Raw genomic sequence first — 8,807 nt, 5'->3', positions numbered from 1 at the left:
TTGTATTGTACTGCCAGAGGGGAAGCTCTCAAAATGGTCCACCATGAACTAGAGTGGGAAAACATTCCCCAGATATTTTTATTGATGATAAAATTGCTGTGTTATCCCACCAAATGACTCTTGGTCAAGGACAATGCTTTCATTGCTGTAAGATGGCCTACACTGTTGGCCTGAAAGTCCCTCGAGGGGCAAGCATCATGTTTAATTCAGAATGTGCCCTAAAGCGATAGTATGGGGAAATTTACTGTTACATCAACTAGGTATTTTGATAATTATAATTTTTGGATAATATTTTTCACTTCTAATTTTTAAAAACTAATAAAACAGAGGAAGTTTAATACGGATAACCTTGCCACTATGATTTTAGATATATGTAAATCACAAAGGAAGAAATGAGCTAAACCCACACATAATATCCTATCCTTGTGAAATATGGGAAATCTATATAAAATATTGTCTTGGTTTGGGTTGTCCTACAGAAGCAGATCCCTAATCAAAGATTCAAGTGTTAGAGTTTATTTGGGAGATGATCCCAGGAAATACCAGTAGTGGAATGGGTAAGTGGGAAAGAGAAAGGAAGGAAGCCAATAAAGTGTGGTATCGAGCCAGTACCTCTGTGAACAACTGGAGTTAATCCCTCTGAATTCTGTAAAACAGTGCAGACTATGCCTCAGAGTTGCCCCAACTAAGAGGTAAGGTTGCAGTTGGTTAAGAGTTGCTCTAGAAACATTAACTCTCTGACACTTCCTGTTCCCTGCTCTCTCCACAACTGGACCAAGGATGAGCTTGAGTCTGAATGTCAAGGGGATGTGGAAGGAGCAGCAACATTTCCTCCTAAGTAAAAACGATGGAAAGTGCAGAACAAAAAATTCCATACTCTTGTGATATACTACTGTGAGTCTAGAAATTCGTTTCTGCAGAAAATAATTTGCCATGACTAAAGCAGGAAGGAGAGAGAGAGAGAGATCAGAAATGCAAAAGAAGTAAACAAAGGTTTTCACTAAAGCAATAGGTTGAGCTCATTAAATATTCATGACACCTCCCATAATCCCTTTGTAATGACTCAGGGGTTTCCTAACTAAGAAATACAACTTCTTTAATATGATCCTCAAAATTCCAAGTCACCATGCCAATAAATAAGCATCCAAAGATGGCTAGGATATATTCTCTGCCCTATTTGAAACATTGATTTTGCCTTTCTCAAAACTTTATTAATTTTTAGGGGTTTTTTTGTAGAGTTACTTAAGTGACTCATACTTGGGGATTTTAACTCTCCATCTCAATTGTAAGCTTCCAATTCGGGAGTGGGAGGTGGAAAAAAACTAGAGTCATCCAGAAGACAATGAAGCTGATGATAATGCAGCTGCAAATCGTGTCATTCGGAAACTAATGACTGAAGATTTTTGTCTTGGAAAATAAGGGGGAGTGGAAGAACTGTCTTCAAATCTTGTCAAAATCTGAAATAGAGGTTAAATTGGTCTATTCTATTTTGCTTCCCTGTGTCCAGCAAAATAGACAGTATATGTGGGGAGGAGGGTATGAGAAGGGGGACAAGGGAGGAGACAAGGGGTTAGGTAAACCAAGAACTAGAGTTAGAATAGAGGCTTCTGCTGACTCGAGGCACGAGTTGGTGATGACGGCCAGACTGATGAGCCAAGATGCAGGGAACCGGCGGACACTGTGTTGTCAGAATTGCCAAGAACAAACAGAAAGTCCAAAAGCCCACAGGCAGGATTTAAGAGAAGATTACAGAACTGAGAGTTTGGATTAGGGCAAATGGGTCAAAATGAGAGCAATTTGAGACTAAGTGAAGAAGGCCCTAGATGGTGTGTGCTAGTGGGGGAGGGGGTGGGATATCTCAACACGCCAAAAGCTGGAAGGGGCCAGAGCTTAAAATTAGGACCAAATGATGGAAGGAACAGGAAAGCACAGCCACCAGACAGTCCACCAGTCCCCAGTGGTGCCCTGTACCCTCCCACCTCTCTGCTTTTGCATGCATGGAGATTGTAGGAAGAATATTAACCTTTATTTTGTGACACAAGTTACAAAAGCTTTTCCCAGTTTGTCATTTGTCAAGGAGAATTAGGAAGTCCTCACCTTGCAAGTTCGTTTCAAATGTTACCTCCTTCATGGGGTTGGTGGTAATCTTCCCTTCTCTGTGCTTCCTTTGTGCCCTTATGATAATTTTTAGGATATTTTGCCTTACTTCTGCAAACAGACAGACACACACACACACAATTACTAATTCTCTGAGAATGAAGACTGTCTTGCTCATTTTTTCATGCCTCCCCACCAACTCCAGCACAATGACTGCACATGGGAGTTCATCACCATCTTCTCTGAACTACAAAAGCACTTTCTCCATACCTCCATACCTCGCTTGGGGCACTTCCACAAGAGAAAAAAACAAAAGCCAATAATAATAGTAGCTGCTACTTATTGAGCACTTGCTGTGAACCAGAAACTGACACTGACACTAACCTCCTGTGCCTCACTTTCTCATCTGGAAAACAGGAATAATCATACCTACTTCATAGAGAAGTTGTTCCGAATACATGAAGAGATGAAAGTGAGAGTCTTAGCACTGGGACTAACAAATATCAAGCACTTGATAGATATTTTATCACAACCTCTGTTTTAGTTAAGAGAAAGAAAAATCCATGAGATCATTAAGTGAAAAGGGATGCTATTGGCTGAAATGCTAGGGGCTTGCTGAAGACCGACATACCTTGTCTTACTTTTTTCTCTATTTTGTCTATTCTTTCTACTAGAGAAAAAGAGTCCATCTTCTGTGAGCACCACCTTTTTAGTAAGTCATCGAAACATGTTGCTTATTTGTTGCTTAGTTTGACCGTGAGTCATCTGAGGGCTTGGGGCAAGGCAATGCTGCTCACAAGGCCTTTGCATGAAGAAGAGGTCATTTATTCCACAACCATTCATGGAACATGTTAACATCAAGCACTGTGCTAGATGCTGAGGATACAGTGGTGAACAAGACAACATCTTGCCCTCATGGATATTTCAGTGTCAAAGGGAAAATAACCAAACAAGTAAGGGCGAGAGGTTCATCATACAGACTCTATCACACCCACACATACACACACACTCATACACACACATATACACACACAAGCACCATGCATAGTTCAATGCTGATTCTCAGAAATATGGTCAGGGAAGAGAGCAAGGAGCCAGGGGACACTCGCAAAAATATGAACCCAGAAGATTGGGCACTCTGAGATGGGAAAAAAAGAGGATAAATGATTAAGTGGGGATATGAGGGACAAAGGGTAAGAGGCTGTTTGAGTATGTTTGATTTGGGAAAGTAGCTAAACTGGAGAGGACCAGCAGATGCCACAGCTTAAGGGAGGAAGAGTCAAATATGGTGAGTTTAGCTAAGGCAAGACAGAGAAGACTGGAGCTCCCGTTTTTTAAATGTGCAGTAGAAAAAGACAAATTAAGAAGGAAAAAAGATGTCACTTGGGACAGATAATGTAACCTTAATAGATGATAGAGAAAGCAACCCTATTCAGCCCAAAGTCATTTTCTTATTCTTCTCTACTAAGAAGAATGATCTTTGGACTGGAGAGTATAAATCAAACAGTGTTAAGGGTGAACTGGAGACAAAGATGAGTGAGAAGACTATAAGAGGGGGAAAAAACCTTTCTTTTTATTTTAAACTTTTGGTTTGAACCAGTTGTATCCCAGGATTCTGGAAAAACTTGGACATGAGATTATATCTAATAACTTTGAAGAATCATGAAGTATGTGAGAGATACTGAAAGCATGAACAGACCAAATGGTCTTAATTTTTAAAAGGGCAAAGAATTCTGTATCTATAGACTAATGAGCAATTTGTAGAACGAGATTCTAGAGCAGTTTATTGAAAGGGAAATTTATGAAGACTGAAAGACAGATGTGGTACTCATGGGGTGGGGGGAGATTCTCTCAGGACCAGTGACATTTGAATCTCATTTCTGATGGGGACATCTGAATGGTAGATCAGGGAATGAGGTAGCCAGAGAGGATCTGAAGACTAGCGAGGTCATTGACAAAGGCTATCAAGATATTCTTGGGGATAGGCTGAATAAGAGTTGGATAGATTTTTAACGGTTGAATATCCTTACCTCATAGCATCTTATTGTTGGGTCAAGTCAACCTAGGAGGAAGTTCCCAGTGGCTGCCAAAAGGCTCTATTCTCACCTCCAACCATTTAACATGTTGATCATGGACTTGGAAGAGAATACTGATGGTACTGACCAAACACGAGAATGACAGGAAGCTGGGAATGTTAAGTAATCCACTAAGTGGCATAATCCAGATCCAAAGAAGCTTCAACAGACTAGATTTTCACTTGTTTCATTGTATGGTCCCTGTCTCATTAACTTTTGCATTCTTCCAGCATGTATCTTAGTGCCTGACACTAAGTTCTCAAAGAAAGTTTTATTAATGGACAAATGAATGAATGAATGATAGAAAGTGCCTAAGAGAATGAGGTTAGTAGCAGAAACTGATAGTTGGCCACCAAAATCCGTCCTCCCCTTCTCACATAGAAATGGAGTTGTGGCTGGGCACGTGATTGCTCAACTAGACTATATTTCCCAGCTTCCCTTGCAGTTAGGTGTGGTCATGTGACTGAGTTTTTCACTCGTTAAATCTTGGCATACATGATGAATGCTACTTCCAGGTCTGTCTTAAAATGCTGAGATGCCTCTTATATACCCTCCTTCCTTTTCCTACTGGCTGGAACTGAAATAGACTTGACAGTGGCCCAGCATCAAGGCTGCAGATGAAGACGATGCTCTAGAAAGCCTGAGCTATGAGATGGAAGGGGCCTGAGTCCCTGGATGACCATATGAAGCAAAGCTTCTCCGATGACCTGGATTGCTCACATCACAGCCGTTATACAATATACAAGCCACTTATATGAAGGGTTTCTTTCTTATGGTTTCTTAGTCTTCATCCTATCATGAGGTTCAAGGTGAGATTGCCCAACTAATAAGCAGTGAAGCAGGGGTAAATGTCACAGAGTGCTCTTTGTCAAAAGAAAAACCTAATGGCTGCACAAATACAGAATAGGGAAAATCTAGCTTAACAACCCCTTGTTTGAAAAAGACGAAAGTTTTGGTTGACAGGAAGATGAATATAACTCAACAGTGTGCTATAACTTTGGGGAGGGGGATGGACGGGTGGGGAAATGAAGGTAGTTCTACAAGTGTGCCATGTAGAATGAAGGCAGTGATGGTTGGGCTGAAGTCTTTCTGCCCTAGTCAGACCATGGCCCGCAGCCTTTAGTTCACAGTGCAAACTCATATCTTATCTCTTCAACAGGACTCCTCAAGTACCTTATGGGAATTTGATTACACCTTAGTGTTCCGTGGGTGCTAGAGAATTTAGTCGAAGTTTTTTTTTTGGCCTGTAATTCTCCGGTAGACTGCATCCAAATCAGGCAATCTGGATGCCTCCAGCAAAGCATATTCAGAGGAGATAAATCAGAATGGTGAACAAATTTAAAACTATGTCCTATATGGACTATTTGTTGGACTTAAGTGCGAAGAGAGCAGCTCACCACAATTAACAGGAACCTCAGGGGGACAAAAATAGTAAATATCTTCAAATATTTGGGGATTGTCATGAGGAAGAGGAATGAGATATATTCTAAATGGTATCTGAAAATCCTGAAGTTGAAACTGCATGAAAAACAAAGCACAATGTTCCAGATAAACCTAATGTATAAACATCTAGAGTTTTTTAAATAATTAAAGGATACCCATTTAGATTTACAGAAGAATTCTTCTCTCTATAAAAAGATCCACCACAGTGTTCTTTTAATAGTAGGTTTCTCTATGCATTTAAGATTTTTGATTTGCAAAACAACCTTATATGAATATAGTGAATCCCTCGGTTCCCTGGCACAGCATAGTCAGCTGGGCTAATGCAAGGAGAGTTTAATAAAGAAACTATTAACAACCATTTGAGAGGCAATAGGGAAATCACCAGGAATGGCGCAGTATCCCAAGGCTAGTAACAACAGGGCACAGAAGAGCCAAGGGGTAGGCAATTACTGGACAGAGAGAGTTGAGAGAAATGGGCTATGTGTCCTTCCTTCAGTTGAGGGATCCTTCAGTTGAGGGAAGAAGCTAGGGAAATAAATACCCTGAACTTCACTCTCTCCCCTTCCTGCAATCTGCCAGGGCTTCCCTTTGGCTGAATCCAACCCGAAGCCAGAGGGCAGGAAGCACATTCATGGAATCCATGCTGCTCAGCCTTATGGTCCATAAAGGAGAATAGAAAGGGTGGAGAGTTGGTCTGCAGGAGCAAAAGGAAGCCGTCGAGGAAATGTAGTGTGAACCTGAACTTTCTACCTTATGTATCAACCATTCTGTCACACATCCTGACATTTTGTTCCAAATCTGAGCAATACTAAGAAACCTCAGTTACAACAGTGTCCAAAACAACTAGTGTGAACTAATCTAAAATGGAAACAAAAACTCAGCGTGCTGTAAGTGAGGCTGGTGCGTTTTCATCTCCCTCCATTCACATGGATGAATACTTTATTTTTAAACACACTTACAGAATTATGTGCTTCTGTTATGTGCTAAACCTATGGTAAACCAAAAGAAGAAAGTAAATTTTGCTTCTGTGAAAGATGCCTAAGACAATAAGATGCAGATTTTATTTTCATGAAGCATCAAATGACCCACTGTAAAAGTTGGGTAGGTCAAAACTCAAAAAACAAATCTAGCTGCATAAAGTTAGAGTCCTAGAAAAAAAAAGACAGGATACAGTAATATTCTTGGGCCTAAACATTTTGTTGAGGTTTTAAATTCAACAAATGTTCTTTCACCATCCTCCTTTGCTTAGAAAGAGTAAAACCTGTCTCATTGGCAATTTTCATTTCAACATGACTCCCTTTTGCAAATACCTTCTCTTGGTTGTAGAGCATGATTTTTTTTAAAAAAAAGGCCTTGGGCAGGTTCACATATTTTGTGCTGCTGCTGTTGCTCCCATGGCACTTTTTTCTTCTCTTTCTTACAGCACTCATCATTTTGTATTGTAATTTTTAACATATCTTACTCCCTTGCTAGACTGTGAGCCCCTGAGAAGAAAGATCATGCTTTATTCATCTTTGCATCCTGCAATCCCAGGAGTACCTCCCCCAGAGTATACACCCAATGAATACTTGCCAAATAAATTAATAATGAAGCAACCTTGCCTTCCATCTTTTCTCTCTTCAGGGGAAGGATTCCCAAACTAAAAGAGAGCCCCAGCCCTCCAGTGCATTCTCAAGAGTGAAGCTCATGGTTTGGATTTTCTTGTTAACTAGTTTGTATTTGTATTTGCATGTACTATACAAGTATATGCAAGGTTTTGTTCAACTAAATCACTTAGAGCTGGGGTCAGTAAACTTTTTTTTAAAGGGCCAAATAGTAGCTATTTTAGCTTTTGCGGGCCACATAGTCTCTGTCACAACCACTCAACTCTACCCTTGTAGCACAAAACAAGCCTTAGACAATACGGAAATGATTGGGAATGGCTGTGCTCCAATAAAACAGGCCTTTCTTCCTGGACACTAGGTTGTCAGCGATGCTGCAATGACTAACCTTATCCACATGACCTTTCGTTCACGTACATATGTATTTGTAGGATCAATGTCAAGAGGTAGAATTGCTGGCGCAAAGAATAAATACATCTGTAAGTTTGGTAGATATGGCCAAATTTGTATTACCTTTTCATTAAAGAAATTAACAAAAAAGTAAATATGTAGGCTTTCAAAATCAAATTATTCACAGCTTCTAAAGTCAGAATCACAGTAGGCACTAAATCATCAAGTATTTACTGAATATTTATCATCCATGCCTATCTTGCACAATATGAGAAAAACAAAAGAATAAGACACTGTCTCTTCACTCAAAAATTCTAAAATTTGGTCAGTAGAAATCAGTCAAAACAACTGACTTGAGCTCTTATTGAATTGACTAGTTAATGATTTAAATAATAAAAGAAGATCTACCCAAAATTCATTACCATTGTGGCTGAAGACATCCATGGCTAAAAGTAGTCATCCCGATCTGGACTAATATAACACTTTATCTTTTCATCTTTAGAAACTCCTTTCTCTTGTTTTACCTTATGTTAAGGATATCCATATACTTTTTTATGTCCCCTACAGTTTCATTATAATTACAACTGACAACCCAGAAGTTTAAAACCTGTAATACTGTTGGTATAAATCAAATACCGAGTAAGCTGGTTAACGCTCAAACCAGAAAATTCAGTTAACCAGACTACCTAATTCCCCAACATTTCTAGAAAAATCAGTTTACTCACATGTTACGAGTCTCTGGGTACTCTCTTAAACATAATGAGTTGAGCTAAACTAACTCTTCATTTGCCTTCTATATTGGTTTCCTAGGGCTGCCATCACAAAGTACCACAGACTGGCTGGCTTAAAACAACAGAAATTTATTCTCTCACAATTCTGGAGGCTATAATTCTGAAATCAAGATGTCAGCAGGGCCATGCTCCCTCTGAGGGCTCTAGGAAAGAATCCTTCCTTGCCTCTTCCAGCTTCCGGTGATTGCCAGCAATTCTCGGCATTCCTTGGCTTATAGATACATCACTCCAATCTCTGCCTCTGTTGTCTCATGGAGTTCTCCCTGTGTGTCTCTGCCTCTGTGTCTCTTTTCCTCTTCTTATAAGGACACCAGTCATATTGAATTAAGGGCCCACTCTACTCCAGTATGACCTCATCTCTACCTAACTAATTACATCTGCAATTCCCTTATTTCCAAATAAGGTCACGT

This window comes from Equus quagga, chromosome 10, assembly GCF_021613505.1.
Source record: "Equus quagga isolate Etosha38 chromosome 10, UCLA_HA_Equagga_1.0, whole genome shotgun sequence".
Taxonomy (NCBI): domain Eukaryota; kingdom Metazoa; phylum Chordata; class Mammalia; order Perissodactyla; family Equidae; genus Equus; species Equus quagga.
Note: the sequence above shows the minus strand (reverse complement) of the source record.